The sequence below is a fragment of the Podarcis muralis genome, chromosome 9 (assembly GCF_964188315.1).
Source record: "Podarcis muralis chromosome 9, rPodMur119.hap1.1, whole genome shotgun sequence".
Classification (NCBI taxonomy): Eukaryota; Metazoa; Chordata; class Lepidosauria; order Squamata; family Lacertidae; genus Podarcis; species Podarcis muralis.
This window is the reverse complement of record NC_135663.1, coordinates 57,042,338-57,060,568: the sequence shown is the minus strand read 5'-3', so window position 1 is coordinate 57,060,568 and position 18,231 is coordinate 57,042,338. Positions and strand designations below refer to the sequence as shown.

The following is an 18,231-nucleotide window of genomic DNA, read 5'->3' as shown; positions in this document are numbered from 1 at the left end:
CCTTTTCGAAATCAGTATTCCTAATTCCTTACAAATTAGTTCACTGAAGTCAGAAAGTACCAATATCTACTGTATTGGCCCAAATATAAGCCGCACCTGAATATGAGCTGCACCTTTAGAATTCGGGGGGGGGGGGGGAGGAAAAAAGACAATACCTGAATATTAACTGCTACCTTAAAATTCTGCAGGCACTCACACCCGTTCTGTTTTACCATATGTCTGTTTCAGCAGCGATATCGTAAAAGCCAATTTTTGTAAGGTCGCGAATTTAAGCCACACTTTAACTTTTCACGGTCAGAATTTGGGGGGAAAGTGAGGCTTATATTCAGGCCAATTCGGTAATTTTAACCTGTGAACTAATTCCAGAGTACCAAATTGGCAGCACTTTGGATATTACTTGACAGTATTTTTCTTGGTCCAGATGCTATGTAGAAAGGCTCAATTTGTGTAGCAATTTCTACTGCTTCTCAAAAGTTCTCTAGGCATATTTCCATGAAGATCATAGGAAGCTTCCAAACCCTCTCTCAGTGAACAGGTTCCTAGGGTCTCATGTCTTTCATTGCAGTCATCTCTATATATGCCAAACCTACAAAACTCCTCACATCTACAGTCAATTCTGCAGGGAGCTCTTCTTTATTCCTCCAATTGCCCCTGAACCCAGACCAATATAATGTGCCCTATGCAAAACTATAGACCTAAACTTTAAACCTTGAATAAGTCACTTAACTGAGGTATATTATGCCACACCAGCAGGACTGATCTGCTAGACAAACTGTCAGTAATCCCTCTTTCTTCACGGCATCTTTGTAACTTAAACTTCCAAGTTGACTTTGACCCCATAACTCATGGGGTTTTGACATTAATCCTTCTTAGAGGTATACCAATAATAAGAACCTGATCCCAGACACTGAAAACTTATTGGGGTAAACTAATTGCTTAACTATCCAATCTCAAAAAATCATCTGCCTCGTAAACCTCTTTGGCTAGTTCCAGCTAGTCCTCCAGCAAGCCTTCTTTACACCAAGTCTCTAAATTCTGCACCTGCTGCATCTGGGAGAGCTGAAGGCTGCATAGGCTTCCTTTAAGAAACAACCCCATGCTGTATAGGTTTACTTACAGGTCCTTCTTTTGGTGTTGGGATGTTCTGATTTCTTCCAACGATTTCTTTCAGGAAGCCCAATCTTGTCTCACTCACCAGTTCAGAGTTTATCCCCAAGAAAACAACTACCTCACTTCTAAAACCAGAGTTAGATATCCGCCCCTCTTTTCTATGGGGTGAGAAGTCCAGGGACAAAAGCTGAAGTGGTTAGCTTGGGCCTCCTCCACCCTGCAAATTCATGGTGTCCTTTTGCAACACTTGTCTTATTCATATTTATACAAACGTGGGTGGTGGCCCCCAGATGCTGTTGGACCACAACTCCCACCATCTCATCCCCAGACACAGTGGCTGAGGCTGATAGGAACATAAGAGTTGATATAAAACATCTTCCTAAGTCAGACTATTGAGTCCTTCTAGCTTAGCACTGGCTCTACAGTGACTGGCAGTAGCTCTCCAGGTTTCAGACAACAGTCTTTCCCTGCTCTATCTAGAGATGCCAGGGATTGGATATGGGACTTTCTGTATACAAACTGGTTGCTGAACTATGGTCCTACCCCCCATGAGAGTGTACCAACATGTGTAAGGTACCCAGGTTTTCCACATTTGCTTTAAGACATGGTGATAAGCTCAAGATTACCCAGATTCAGAACACCATGGATCTAAATCCTATTCTCACGTTGAGCAGACACTTCAAAGTTCAGAAGTACTCTTTTGTGCTCCATGCGACAATATAATGAAACAGACTGATGTAGTTACCATGTCAAACATGAAGGTATTTTTTCTGCACAAAATCTTACTTTCACCAAAATGTCCTTGGAAGCTTAAAATACCAATTCATAATACAATTCAGTTTTTCTGATAGATACATGGAAACACACAGTTTATAAAGCTCTTTCTCAGAGAACATACCCAAATGCAAAATGCCTTAAATGTGTTTAAGATTAAGAATATTAAAATAAGCAGAAGTTAGTGAAATTAGTGATGGCTAGCTATGAATTTCAAGAAAAGGTAGATTGTAATCTTAATGTTATACAGAACTGTTGCATTTGATAGGACTTCAGAAAAGATTTAACACCTGCAAAGAGATAGCTATGCTTTCATGACAGGATATAAACAGCACTGCCGTATGAATTATCAGGGCAAGCAGAATGAATAAAATAGTATCATTACCTTTTAATTTTTTTTATCCAAATCATGGGTTGATATACTACCTCAATTTAAGTATGCAGTTTGAGATACACATGATATAAAATCCCAAGCAGCTCCAACTCACCAATTTTCTCAAGTCGTCTTTAAGAATTCCAATTCTCTGTGAAAAGATATCTTGCAAGCTGCTGCCTAGTGCTATGCTAGATTTCAAAAAATAGTCACAACCGCTTACTTATCTCTGGTGATAAGTAAAGATTCACCAAATTACAGACAAGCTCACAAAAATATTTCACTGGGTGGCAGCGTCAAGTCTGCAGAAAGGAAGGATTAATCCCTTTCCATAGACATAAGATCCTAGGAGCTATATAACTGCTAAGACCAGTAACTCAATCTGGCTTTCAACGTCTCTAAAATTGCTACAGAGACCTACTACTATATATCATCCTCCAAACTCCAGATGTTCCCAAGCAAGCTGAAGCAACTACTTATAATTTTGTTGGCAGTGCGGTCCTCAGCTCCACTTCACAACAGTGATTTTCCTTTTTAAAGGCAGCCTGTGGGTGGAACTACCATTTTAAAGGCATAGGCCTTAAATAAACTCTTGAAGTCAAAGTGCAATAAATCCGCCTGCGAGCAAACAAAACAAAACAAAACAAACAAAACAAAACAAAAAAACACCCTATTTGTAGTGAGGATTGTGTCAAAGGCAGCAGGGAGTGAGAAAAGCTTAAAGTTAAAGCAAACTCATCCTTATTCAGATGGTAACAGAGAGCTGGCAGATTTAAGCAACATAAAATGGTAGCAAGCAAATGCATCAAAATATCCTAGCCAGAGGCTTGGGGACCAGCACACACACAAACACACACACACACACACACACACACACACACACACACACACCCCTTCCTGAGTCAGCTATGTTCTTACCTTTGTATATAGCTTTGATTTAGTTAAGTAAGGATTATTTTTGCAACTACTTTCCCATTCCATGAAACTGGATCCAGATTGCCCCAACAAGAGGGTTCATGAAGACAAATTTCACAACTGGTAAACATAGTAACATGGTGCAAGAAGGCAACTGGGTAGTTAAGTCTACAAACTTGCCAGTACTACACATGTTGAAGCTACCATTGGGACCTCAATGTGGGAACAGCCATAAGATGCCAATATTTTTTGCACAAAAGGGCTCAGACCAGAGACATCTTCTCTCAAGCGCTGTTGTTTACTGCCCCATTTAAACAAAACTAGAAAGTAAATGCTAAAATTTGCAGTTACATTGCGAACATCCTTGCATTGTTTGCGCCTCTCTAGAAATATACTTATTTCCATTTACAATGAATTGGGAACCAGGGGATGTGTTTTCAGGGCAGAACAAACCAGAATTATATGCCAGGGGTCTTCTGTCAGAGAGATAACCAGTATCCAGAACATTCAAGCCTCCTCTTGTGAAACGCCACTTCCCTTCCACACAGCAATTGCAGGTTGTTTCCTTCTAAACCCAAGGGAACAGGATTTGGCAGAAAGTCTGCTTTCTGTAGCCTTACACTCCCAACATGTCCACAAGAACATGCTAGGGTGGGGAAGGGATTCAGTTGCTGCAAATGTGCCCACATAATTGCCTGTGCTTTCATGAAGAGGACAGGTTTGCACTTGGTGCCCTAGTTCCATGGAGAGCAATAGTCACAGATGGAGTTAGATCACACTACTTTCCTGCATTTCCTTCCATTTTCACCCTTTGGAAATCTATGGCTAGGAACAAGAAGCGCTACAGTCCTGCCCCAGCAACAAAACCTACCGAGGTCAAATGTAACTCAGCGCAGGATTGCATCCCAAGCAAGAGCCATTCAAGCTTCTTGAACTTAGACAAAAAAGAACAAGAAAACCAAGCACATGCAATGCTATGAACTATGTATGTGAAGTAAGGTAAAGGTAATGGGACCCCTGACCATTAGGTCCAGTTGTGACTGACTCTGGGGTTGTGGCGCTCATCTCGCTTTATTGGCTGAGGAAGCCGGCATACAGCTTCCAGGTCATGTGGCCAGCATGACTAAGCCACTTCTGGCGAACCAGAGCAGCGCACGGAAACGCCGTTTACCTTCCCGCCGGAGCAGTACCTATTTATCTACTTGCACTCTGATGTGCTTTCGAACTGCTAGGTTGGCAGGAGCAGGGACCGATCAACGGGAGCTTGCCGTTGTAGGGATTCGAACCGCCGACCTTCTGATCAGCAAGTCCTAGGCTCTATGGTTTAACCCACAGCGCCACCCGTGTCCGTATGTGAAGTAAGTGCATTTAAAATAGTTGTAGCTCCCCGTTCCAAACTAATGACTGGGGACCAAACTGACAGTTCTGGATTTATTGCAGAGAAAGCCAGCCACATATGTCATTGCCAAACGACAGGGCCACACTGGTATTAACCCACCTAAACCTTAGTGCTCTTTGTATCCCAATTTAAAAATTAAAATTGCAAATTGGCTCTATAAGCAATTGTGACCCCCCGAAAAGGGCATTCACAGACACACATTCACCTGTTGTACCCACGGCCTCCAACCTCCCAAGAATGTATTCACCTAGGGCTAATGCAATGTTTTTAGTCTTTCTTCTACCAGAAATTTCTGTTATATTATGTCTCCATCAACTGAAGCTGCAGACAGACAGATGGATGCCTGAGGGACCTTGCTACATATCCTGACTGGTGGTATGAAGACCAGGGAGAAGGCCATTCAGCCTCATTCTAACTTTCAGGTTGATGTTAAAAATACAAATATTTCATGTGCAAGGCAAACATGTGCAAATATTTCTTGTTATGTTGGAAATATACTGCTTTAGAGATTGTTACTACTAATAGCATCAAAATGTAGATGTGTTGTTAACAAATGCTAGAGACAACTCCCCACCCCCACAAAAAAATCTGGATCCCTGAGTAGTCCCACATCAATATGTGTTAGAAAGCAAGTGACATGGATGGCCCAATACATTTTGTTGCCTGAGGTGAAAAAGAAAATGGCGCCCTTCTTCTCAAGTCACGATGTATTCTACCCAAGCCTGGCCAAGCTATTTTGGCATCTCAGACAAGAGACCACATAAGTGCTTTTCAGTGGAAGGGAAAAAATGTATTACTAATTTATCAATTTATTTAAAAAAAAATTATATAATCAATCAATCAATCAATCAATCAATCTTTATTACGGTCTAGAGACCCAACAAATCATTACAAATCAATACACAATTCATACAGCCTACCTCCAGGTTAAAATATAATGCTTGATGGTAGAAAAAACCCCAAAGTGGCAGAAGTTATTAAAAGTTTGCTGTCCTTTTATGACACCTAAAATCAGCTGTTTGGCACCCACCTCATTCTACAACTGAAAAGGAAGCCCTTCTACTTATTGACTGTGTCTTAAATTGTTTTTAATAAATAACAGTGTTTTACCTCTCCCCTAGAGGTTACCAAGTTTCCACTGCAATCCCTTGGGCAAGATTCTACCAAACTTTCTATTTCTAGTTTGGTGCCACTTTGTTACCTCTGTGAAGAAATCGCTGACAGGTTAGAAGGGTGTGATTAATTCTTATGAACCCTTTACACAGAGTTTTCCTAATCACGAGGCAGCCATCCACCTGACCGGCAAGTCTATTTTTATGTTTCCTTCGAGTGCTAAAGGTGAGAGGGACCCAGGGACTTCACCTTTACCCACATTTGGTGGCTTTCTACTTTGCACTACTTCCTAATTTTCCTCTACACCCTTCACTGCCACTTGAGACAGGTGCAGTGCCCTCTGTCAAACTCTCCAGCAAGCACACATACAACCACATCTTAGATGCCAACAGATTTATTATGGCCTAAGTCTCAGTCCAGTATACCTGAAGAAGGGTCTCCACCTCCATCGTTCTGCCCAGACACTGAGGTCCAGCGCCGAGGGCCTTCTGGCAGTTCCCTCGCTGTGAGAAGCCAAGTTACAGGGAACCAGGTAGAGGGCCTTCTCGGTAGTGGCGCCCGCCCTGTGGAACGCCCTCCCATCAGATGTCAAAGAGAAAAACAACTACCAGACTTTTAGAAGACATCTGGAGGCAGCCCTGCTTAGGGAAGCTTTTAATGTTTAATAGATTTTTGTATTTTTTAAAATAACTTTTATTCAAAATTGGAAAAAAACATATTATCCAGAAATATATCATCCTTATTCCCCCCCCCCATTTTTCCTTCCTCCCCCCACAGAACAACCCCACCCCCAGACTTGCCTCAGTTCCAGTCTTTGATTTCTCTAAAAATGCTGTTTTCTGCATGTTACACAGTTGTATAAATCCTCAAACTATTTAACTGATTATTATCAATAAAAAGTTTGTGAATGTTTATTCAAAAATAGATTATTGTATTTTAATATTCTGTTGAAAGCTGCCCAGAGTGGCTGGGGAAACCCAGCCAGATGGGCAGGGTATAAATAATAAATTATTATTATTATTGGACAAGAGGCCACTCTGAACTCCAAAGAGACCAACATCATCCGACAAAATATGTCGCAAGAAACCTTATTAGCTGTGCTGAATTCATCAGACTTAGGTGTTTTTTTAAGTGAGTGTGCTTAGCATTGCACAGCCTGTGTTGCGACTAAGTTTAAGCAGCATCCGTTTCATTAGGTGTTTAGCTACGCTTAGTTAGGTTGTGCACCTTGTGAAAGTTTGCAGTTTGTATTGTATGGGACACCTCACCCCCCTATAAAAGAACATGGATGCATTTTAGGAGGGCTCTAGGATTCAGTACCAACTGGGAAAGACCAGGTAGCATCAGCTGCCAAGAATGCCTTTTTAACAGCTTGGGCTGGTATGTCAGATGCAATTCCATCCGAGGAGGTCTGACCTGACCACACTGATCCTTGCCCTGGCCACATCCATATTAAATTAAGGTTACCAGGTGTCCCCGTTTCCCAGGGACAGTCCCCGGATTTACAAATCAGTCCCCATACAAAATCCATTGAAGTTGAAAAGTGTCCCCGGATTCATTGAAAAAAATCTGGTAACCTTATATTAGATGACTGTATTACACTTTATGGGAGCTGCCTTTGATGAGGGTTCAGAAACTTCAAGGCGCTTGAAAATGGAATCCCAATGGAGACATGGTGATACCATTCTTATGCCAGTTTCATGTCCAGGTCCAATGTAAAATGCTGCTAAGAGGGTCCATTTTAAAGCACTGCATTTAACCTTCAAAGTCTTAAAACAGTTTGGGCCCAAGTTATCTGTTGGATTGCCTGTGCCTGCATAATCCTGCCCCATGCATTGGTACTGGCTTCAGAGACCATCCTCAAGTAGCCAAGTAGCCATCCTCCTAGGTAAGTGAAGGAGGTGCCCATGAGAGAATGGGCTTTCTCCGTGGTGGCCCCACAGTTTAGGAACTCTCCCCCTTCAGATCTGAGTCATATTGATCTGCTACAGGGATCTCAGAAGGCTCTGAAAATGTCATCTCTTTATATTAACCGTCCAGTTAAAATAGTTGGTACTGTTATTTTATAGCTAGTACTGTTTTATTTCATCTTTATGGGATCTTTTTGTTTTATTAAAATTAGTCTGTCATTCACTCACTGTGCTTTAAATGCTGTAAGCCACTTTGGATGGGCTTGCCTACCAAAGCCGCTTTAAAATACAATTAAGTAAAAACAAAGAAGCAAATGAATAAAGTGTATATGTTCTCTTTAAAGCATTTATGTGCCTCACAGCTACTGCAGGTATAAATTCTATTCAAATCAGACTCCCACAGCCCCTAGTAAGAGGGAGAACTGCTAAACAAAGACATTTTCCGGGATTTGTTCTACTTGCTGCATTTAGCGTGAGATTGCGATTAATTCTAAGCCTATAATATGCACGGTGATTCAATTCTCCAGGAGAACGATAACCTTTAACATTAAGAATTAGACACCTGACCCATTTGCGCACTAGCAGACATCTAATCCATTTCTGCGCATTTAATACAGAAGATGCCTTGTCAAAATAATATAAAATATCTATTCTGAAGTCGAAGAAACACTTATTTATAACCGAGGCAACTAAAGCCAGAGAGTTCCATTTTCAAGACGCATTCTTTACTTTAAATAGCACTTAATGTATCAGTAACAGGGTTTGAAATACTCTCTCCCCTACCTTCCCCTTTTACTGCCCTCCCCATCGTGAAAGCAATGTTACTTGAACATCCAATTTTCTGGACAAGGCTGAGAAAGGATGGGAATGAAGGTGGATGATACTCATTCATTTTAACTGCTGCAAGCAACTGGTGTATTTGGGACTACGCTTCCCCTGCCCACAACCGTTACCCCCTTGTGAAACACACTGGGAACTTGATCAGAGATTTTGGAACTGATCATGCAATGGCTGCGTCAAATGACCTTCTGTTAACCCAAGCATATGTTGCCATTTTCTCCACCACTTGAAGTATTTGCTGTGCAGAGTACATACAGAGGGGCAGCCAGGACAGTGACATGTGCTTTGCATTCGACACAACAGTCGAGCACGGTAGTTTTCTTCTTCCCTCCTTTTTTGAGGCGCAGTTGGGAAACATTCTGCAAACTATATGCAGTTTTCTGGAAAAAATAATGAAGGCTGGAGCTTCCGTTCCCTAGCACTACGTCTCAGCCAAGTTAGCTGCCAAACAATGGTTTTTTTCTGTCAAAAGGTTTATTTTAAGAAGAATATCAAGTACAAATGTAATTGAATCAAATGCGAATGCAAAGTTGGGCTTTGGGTAAGAGCAAGCGGAGATTGTGCCCGCTTTACATCAGGACCCTCCTACCAGTTTAGGGAAGTCCTCTCGAACTCACATTCTTGGCATTCATTTGAAGCACTTTATACCACTTTTAACAGCCATGGCTTCTCCCAAAGAACGCTGGGGGCTGTAGTTTGCGAAGGGTGCTGGCCTCACAGAGCTGCCAAGTTCCTCTTGGTGTAACCCCCTTCACCATAAATGATGGGACAGAACATTCCCATTGCCTACAAAGAAATGCTGTTGTTCCTCTTGGCTGCTGCTGCTGCTGCTGGACAGATCATAGCAAGAAACTTCAGCTGGACCAAAATGCAGCAGGAGATATACTGGCTGGTTGGTGTTCCACTTAGAATTCATATTTTCTAAAAAGCTGCACTGGTTGCCGGTTCATTTCTGGGCCCAGTTTAAGATGGTCACATGGACGTTTGAAGTTCTAAGCGACTTGGTCCCAAATATCTGAAAAACTGCCTCCTTCCGTACAGACCCTCTTGGATGTTAAGCTCAACAGAGAAGCCCTCTTGGCAGTTCCACTGCCTCAGAAGGTTGGGTGGTGGCAACAGAGGAGAGGGCATTCTCTGTAGCAATCTTTTAAGTTGTGGTTTACCCACCCCAGAAATGCATTTGGCACCTTCAATAGTTTCCAGTGTCTTTAACAGTGTGTGTGTGTGTGTGTGTGCGCGCACACACACACACACACACACACACCCCATCTTATTTTCCTCATCATAATTTGTTTTCAACTTATTTTAATTTTGTATGTAATAATGTAACCCATCCGGGGACCTTGTACTGAAGGAGGAGAGGAGGTTCTAACTGAGATGTACTAATTGAGATGATAATTCGCTGTCACTGTTGTCCTATCATACAAGGAACAAGAGCAAAGCTGGGGGAAATATTTAAATTATAATTTTATAAGTAAGTGGAGTGAATAATACTGGAGTGTGGTAAAATAATGAGTGACTGCTGGGATAGCTCAATCTCACCCAACCTAGCAATGTTAAGACCTTCCAAAGAGGCTATGGTTTGGACATGTTTAAAAAACTGAAAAACTGCTTTGTAAGAATGGGAAATGCAACAATGAACCTAACGGAATCCAAAACAGCATTCTTTTTTTAAAATCTACTTTACTAAAAAGAGCAGTTGCAGTTAAGAATCATAACAGCAGAGATTGCACACCTGCCTTCCCACACACATTGGTGCTATTCAGACTTAACACTCAACTATAATTTATCATTACGTGGAGAAGCCTTGGGTTCAAGCACTTCCCTTTCCTCCTCTAGCATGGCCACAAGGAGAGTATAAGACAGGGGTGCCAAACCTATTTCAACCCAAGAGTCACATTCCTTTTTGGACAACCTACTGAATACCACATTCCAGTGGTGAATAGAGCAACCAATGTACCGTATTTTTCTCTCTATTACACGCAGATTTTTTCTCCTAAAAAGGAAGGGGAAATGTCTGTGCGTGTTATGGAGCGAATGTGGTGGTGGGGGGGGGTGTCCCTGGAGCCGATTAGGGGAGCGCAGGAACAAAAATCAGCAAAAATCAACCGTGCGTTGTGTCGGAGAGGGAAACCTGAAAAGAGGAAGTGGTTGCTTTCCTGCATTCTGCCTCAGGGTCTTACTGCCCACCCTCCTCTGTTTCATTGCTGTGTTTGCTCAAACGGAACAAAGAGCAGGCAAATCCCCTCCCCTCCAGGCAAGCAGAGGGGAAAGCAGAGGTCTTTCCTTCTAATTCCTCTCCGTGCTCCTCGCAGGCAGCCAGAAAACATGCAGGAGGAGAGAGAAAGCTGGCTTCGGTTTGTGGAAACTTTTGCCTTTCTTTCCTCCCTCCCGTAAAATCTCTCTCCTGCTTTCTTAGCCAGCTGCTTCTCTGCACACCGCTCTCTTGTCCCTTCTGTGTTTTTCCTTCACTCCCCACTTAAAATGTAGTTACAAAGCATGGATCCACATGGATCCTCAGGATCTTTGCATTGGGCCACCCCAAATTCACCATCAGATCACATAGCAGCCTGCCCCCCAAAAATCACACACCCACTGTTGCCTGGGGCTGCAATGGTGCAAAAACGTGGTTAAAAAGCATGGATCCACATGGATTCTCAGGATCTTTGCATTGGGCCACCCCAAATTCACCATCAGATCACATAGCAGCCTGCCCCCCAAAAATCACACACCCACTGTTGCCTGGGGCTGCAATGGTGCAAAAACGTGGTTAAAAAGCATGGATCCACATGGATCCTCAGGATCTTTGCATTGGGCCACCCCAAATTCACCATCAGATCACATAGCAGCCTGCCCCCCAAAAATCACACACCCACTGTTGCCTGGGGCTGCAATGGTGCAAAAATGTCGTTAAAAAGCATGGATCCACATGGATCCTCAGGATCTTTGCATTGAGCTACCCCAAATTCACCATCAGATCACATGTCTGTGGCCACAGCATGAAGCACAAAAATGATACATCCACTGTTTCATTCAGAATTTTTTTCCTTATTTTCCTCCTCTAAAAACGATGTGTGTGTTATGGTCAGGTGCGTGTTATAGAGCGAAAAATACGGTATATTTTAACTTTGTACAGCAAGCTAGTTTCTACATGCACTCACACACACCCCTCTACCCTCCATCCGGACAAGCACTTTTCCCTCTGGCCCCCCACAAACAGTATGTGGCCCCTGGAAGGATGCCCAGAAGGGAATCCAGCCTTCAGGCTGAAACAGCTCCCCACCAGGACCATACTAAATGTTAAAGCCACAACCAACCTTTGCTTTCATGCACCGCAGTAACTGACCGCTGTATTTTAATTCAAGTTTTAAATAACTTGATCGAAACTCCCTTGGGTGGGGGGAGTGGCCCATTGTGGTATCAGTGAACAATGTGATAGGTCTGACAATATCTGAAATGCGATATCAGCAGGGTCACTATAGTGATTAGGATAATATTTTCTTTCAGAGTCTTTGCAACACTTGGCCAACATCTTGGTTGACATAAGAATCTGAGCAAGTCTTCATCTGCAAATACTTTCAGATGTGTTACTGAACATAACAGTAAGACTCTTTTGTTCCTTGAAACTGAAGCAACCTGCATTTTCCTCTTTTACAAAATTTGAGTCCAAATACCCATTCCTAGGTTAGTTGCTCTTTAATAAAGTAACAAGATCTTTACTGAGTTCACACATAACACTAAGCCAAACAATGATTTAGCAAGCCTGAGGCCACATTTAGAAAATTGTGACCACTTTGCTCCTTCCTTGGTCCTGCTGGTGCAGCACTACTAAAAACGTTTTACATGTGAACCTGGACTTTTGGTTTGTATCTCCCAACAAACCAAGAGAAGGAAACAAAACTTGGCTACTGTTTGGAACAAGACAAACCATAAGCCTGGGTTTCCACATATAATGATAAGTCAAACCATGACTTAGCTTCTCACAACAGCAGGAGCAGTGCAAAAATCTGGCTGCAGGTTGGCTTAATATAAACCCCGACATATGTCCTACAAATAAACACAAAATAGATCCCATTTTACTGATACAACACAACTTTATATTGCAGGGCAAAATTGTAAAAATTCCTATCTCAAAAAAAGGGAAGGGAAGAAATTTTATTCCTTAATAGTCCTGAATTGGAAAATGCTAAGTTTTCATAAAATAAATACTGAAATCATCTTAAATAAGTTAGTAACACCATGCACCATGTTTAAATTGTACTCTTTGTCAATACAAAAAGTACACAAATTTGATACACTAGAACCCAGATTAAAACCTTGATTTTTCAGCATTTCATCTTAAGCCTTGCTTTACCTGAAAGAATTAATGTTTAATATAAAAATGGTTTTTATACCATTTTAAACATGAACAAGATAGTAATTAGAATGATGTTTTTTATTCTACTATACAGCAGGAAAACCAGTGAACAGTCTCAGAAACCAGTATGGTAAGAACTTTATATCACAAGTGCAAAGTCCAATGTGTCACAAAGTTTTGGTACTAGGTGACCCAGGCAAAATCCTGATAAAATCCAGCAGAGGATGATTTTGGACATCTGTCAAGAGATTCTGAAAAAGATCTCCTATACCCAAAACTCAGAGAGGACCAAATTAATTGTACAGACTTACACTCCTGTTACTTCAGGAAGTTTAAAGGTTGTCTTTTGAGAGCCAGTGTGGTGTAGTGGTTAAGAGCAGTAGTCTCGTAATCTGGGGAACCGGGTTCGCGTCTCCGCTCCTCCACATGCAGCTGCTGGGTGACCTTGGGCCAGTCACACTTCTTTGACGTCTCTCAGCCCCACTCACCTCACAGAGTGTTTGTTGTGGGGGAGGAAGGGAAAGGAGAATGTTAGCTGCTTTGAGACTCCTTAAAGGGAGTGAAAGGTGGGATATCAAATCCAAACTCTTCTTCTTCTTCTTGTCTGGTGCAATTTGACTATCAAGCCTTCTAGGTTTTCAGTACTCTGGCCTTTTGTTATTTAACCATTCTCGATATTTTACACTCCATGTACAAACAATGCCCACATCTGCACGCAACCCTAAGCCATAGTCAAAGTCAGTAAGCAGACAACAAACTATGACTTATTTTTGTTAACAAACCATACTTAAGCACTGCACTGTATTCAGACACAACACTAAGCCATGGCTTATTAACTACAGTAATGTTCATTTAAACCATTGTTCAAACTAGGTCTATAAAGTTCAAACTTGGTCAAAAAAGAGCGCATAAAATTGCTGTTTGATTCAGTCACACCTTCTTGTTGGCATCCATCTGTCTCAGGAGACTATGGAAGAGTGCAATTTCAGAGTTAAAGTCAAACTGCTAGAGAGTTACAGTGCCTGCTGTGGCTGTAGAGAATGATATGGGAGAGACGTGTTTTTATTGCAGGTAGGGCAGATGAAGGCATCCACATTGGCTACCCCCTAGGTTAGTACTAGCACTTCACCATGATTGAAGTAGGCTCTTTGGATCCCAGCCATTATTCCTAAGTCCTGTTAAAGTTCTAAATATATAGAAGGGAACAGCAGCATGGTTGGAACTGTCCAGCTTAACTGGAGAGACTGCTGTTGTGGCAATCGAAGCTAAAAGCAATAGTGACACACTAGAAAAGTGACTTTCTTGCTCACACAGATGAAACTTTAATCAATTGTGGTTGAAAAAAATCAAATATAATACTGGAGACTACCAAAGCAACTCAAAATACCTTCTATGCCAGTTGCACTGAAATTACACTAAAACAATGCACTAAGAGCAGCAAGAACCCCCAATTTTCATGCCATACTTTCTACACCAGTCCACAACACTCCAGAAAGGTTTTCCCACTAGCTACGAGGGATAATGGGAAATTATCAGATATGATTTTCAAATCTAATTTAATTAGGTGGGAGACACATAACAAAAGGAAGCAAGAATGAAGCCTTGGTTTCCAGCAGGTTAGTTCTGCATCACTCATCCGTGGACAAGAAAGTGCATCGTCAACAGTAATTTAATGCAAGTTTTGTTCTTCTTTAGTATGGTTCACTGAACTAAGTGCAACCCCATCTGTCACTACATAGGGTAAGAAAAACAGCCAAACTGATAGAAATCTCACTTCAACATTGCTGAAATCGTGTTCTTCAGCACCTAAATAAACAACCATACACCACAGTTCTAAAGCCAGTTCTATATCTGGATTTCAGGTGTTCATCAAGAAAAATAAAACTATATAAAACTAACATTTATCCAAATTATATTTACACTTAGAATTGTTTTTGTGAGAAATAAAAATATCTAATTACTGTATATACGGTGGTACCCTGGTTTAAGAACAGCCCTGTTTACAAACTATTTGGTTTATGTACTCCGCAAAACTGGAAGTAGTGTCCCAGTTTGTGGTCTAAGAACAGAAGCCGAACGGTGGAAGGGCACCGGCAGAAGGGGCCTCATTAGGGAAGGCCTCATTAGGCCTCGGTTTAAGAACAGTTTTGGTTTAAGAATGGACTTCCGTAACGGATTAAGTTCGTAAACCAAGGTACGACTGTACTGAACAGTATGGCCTCAAAAGTTTCAGAGTTCCAACAATTCAGCTGCCCCAGACCAGGTGTGAATCCAAGAGAACAAAATGACAGATCTCTGCTTTACATTCTAAACCAAGAAACCTCACTTCGTGTCTTGATTTTGAGATATTGAATCACAATCAGTAAAAACACCCTTCACACTTTCTTGCTACTTGTTTCTACAGAACTGCTCAGGAGTCATACGACAGAACACACCATAGGAGTGTTCTTGGGATACATTTTACAAAAGGATTCCTCTTTGCAGGAATATACAAAACAATCCCTATCCCAAGTTGTGCAGTGTTTCGTTCTGTTCATATGTGTTAACTATGGCTTTATGCTTTTAACGAGGCTCCATTCTTTCCAGGTGCAAAACAATGGCAAAAGAACAGGGGGTAATACAGTGGTACCTCGCAAGACGAATGCCTCGGAAGATGAAAAACTCGCAAGACGAAAGAGTTTTTCGTTTTTTGAGTTGCTTCGCAAGACGAATTTCCCTATGGGCTTGCTTCGCAAGACGAAAACGTCTTGCAAGTTTGTTTCCTTTTTCTTAAAACCGCTTGAAGAGGTGCAGTTGTGACTTGACCGTGCTTCGCAAGACAAAAAATTCGCAAGACGAAAAAACTCGCAGAACGAATTAATTTCGTCTTGCGAGGCACCACTGTATTTTGTGAAGTGTTATTATCCGTTGGAAGCATCCATGTCACATGTGAAATCTCTACAAGTTAACCACAGCTAACTTCTATTGAAATCAATGTGACTTAAGCTTACCATTATTCAAGTCCCCTTCCATTGCTTTCAAATTCACCTTAGCTGCAGACGATCTTTGTGCAATATCCATTATTAGGCTGCTTACAAAATACGCTCCTCTGCCATTCTGAAAAAAGAGCCTTGAAGCCAGCAACCATTAAACCTGCAATCTCTGTAGACATGGTACATTCCATGTTAGGTACTCCTTTTGCTACAGGGGCTTAACAGCTAAAGCAACAGTGCTCCAGCAGCATTAAGAACATCAATTGCATTATGGTGTTCCCACTGAAATACAGGAATATGATTTGAACTAAAAAAAAAACCCATTTACCTTTTCTCCTTAATAAAATGTTCCCTGTGATTAACATTTCTTTAACAAAAAGAGATGGATGGGCCTTTTCTATTCAGTACCCGTAGCTGCCATGGCCAAACTAGGAAGAAGGCGGCAGCACAAGTGAAGCAAGAAAAAAGGCTTCAGATCAGCACAAAGTGGTTGATGGAAGAGACCAACTTGTTAGAACGTCCCTGCTGCTGCACCAGCTTTGTTGAAAAGTTTTACCTGCCTCTAGCATAGTTTGGCATGGTTTGAAGATTCTGAATTACAATACATCAGGAGTTTCAAAGCTATCATTTATGGACTGAACCAAGTCAAAGGATGCTTTGGTACATGTGTTAAATGGTTTCCCAATGTCTGGATATCTATGTCATCAAAAACTGTATAAAGGCAATGCACGCACTTCTGTAACCCAAGAAAATCTTTAATAATAACTATTTTAAAAAAAAACTATTTTGTGAATTAACACTGCTTGAACTTTTTCTGCATTCCCCCCCCCCCCGATTTCACTTTTTACCATCCCCCACCTAACCATGTATACGTGCGCTGATATAAAGCACAGTAGTCCATTAAAGCTTATGCCATAATAAATTTGTTATTTAAGGTACCACAAGACTCTTTGTTGCATCTGGTACTTTCATGTTATTGCAGCTGCTCTTATTAGATGTTTTGCACATCTGCCATGCATCTTCAGAAGAACACCTTGATACAGAGGTGGGCAAAAGATAGACCAGGATCTGCTGGTAGAACTCTGTGGTAGATCACTGGGTGATTTCCAGTAGATCAACAAAGATGGATGACTCAAAACTGGGTAGCAACAGGAATAAAATTAGTCTCCTTCCCTCCCTCAAAAAATTATACTGGTGAAATTAAGAAAACATAGTGGTGAGGAACTGGACTGGATTGGAAGACTTGCAAGTTAAGTTTGGGTATTCAAAATAAATTTATGGACTATGAACTATTAATTCTACCTATATGTCTTTTGCACAAAGCTCTGCTTGGTGGATCTCTAATAATTTACATCTGAAGTCTGCCTATCCCTGTCTTAACATACCAAAAAAGAGTTTGGATATGATATCCCGCATTCTCACTACCCAAAGGAGTCTCAAAGCGGCTAACATTCTCCTTTCCCTTCCTCCCCCACAACAAACACTCTGTGAGGTGAGTGGGGCTGAGAGACTTCAGAGAAGTGTGACTAGCCCAAGGTCACCCAGCAGCTGCATGTGGAGGAGCGGAGACACGAACCCGGTTCCCCAGATTACGAATCTACTGCTCTTAACCACTACACCACACTGACTCTCAGTGTGGTGAGAAATAACTTTGCCAAGTGTAAGAAGAGATAATATTTGACGAACATGGTTGCCAACTTTTTCCTTACAAGGTTCATATGTGTTAACAGCTATGCGAAAAACTGAAATGTAGGCAATGAAGCATTTTCTCCAACATACATATGCAGTCAAGGGAAAGCTTCACCTGTTGAATTTCTGCTTGTGATGCAGCTGTTTAATAACCACAACGCTGCCCGAAATAAAGTTGGCGACCTTCCTCAAAAGCAAGTAGCACCAGTTTTAAACAGAATTTGCTTCCAAGTGCTCATTAATTATAACCAAAGCAACAGGGTATACAACTCAGTAAAATCAATGGCATGACTCCCTTATACTCTTAACAGATCTGGAATATATCCACTGTAAGCATCTTGCATAACATGGTTAAGGAACTTTTAACTACTGCAACATTTTCAAGTATTTTGGTTTTTTCATCACAATGGAGTGATAAGACAAAAGTCCAATTCTATTATCAGTTTGTTTAACTAGACAGAAACACTATTGTTGCCAGTTCTGAAAGATGCAAAGCACTTTCTCCTGGCCTGTAAATAGATACTTACCTAAAAAACAAAATGTGCAAAGAGGCCCTGCTAAGAGTGAATGCTTGCCTTTTTCAGCCCACGGTTTCCACTGAATACAAGCTGTTCAAGAAAGCTGCACCAGCTGCTTGCTTTGTTGAAGCACAGCCAATTTAGCACAGCTTTCAGATTCTGCTCAAAATTTCTTGTCAACTGACCAAAAAGTGCAAACTAGGAAAGAAGGGCCCCAGCAGGGGTATATGACACTGATTGTGGCCTGAAGAAATGTTCTTT

The 18,231-nt window shown here is 41.4% G+C and overlaps 1 protein-coding gene across 3 annotated transcripts in view; it reads right to left on the bottom strand.

Moving 5' to 3' along the window:
* SLC7A2 (solute carrier family 7 member 2) overlaps window positions 1-18,231 on the bottom strand; it is a 54,239-nt gene that overhangs the window by 32,343 nt on the left and 3,665 nt on the right. Inside the window, exon 1 of one of the 3 annotated variants that reach the window (XM_028744860.2) lies at window positions 2,373-2,770. The exons of the other annotated variants lie outside the window; for them this stretch is intronic. The gene's annotated coding sequence lies outside the window, so the exon portion shown is untranslated. Of the gene's footprint in view, window positions 1-2,372; window positions 2,771-18,231 lie in introns of those variants that run through there. 3 annotated transcript variants of the gene reach the window in all.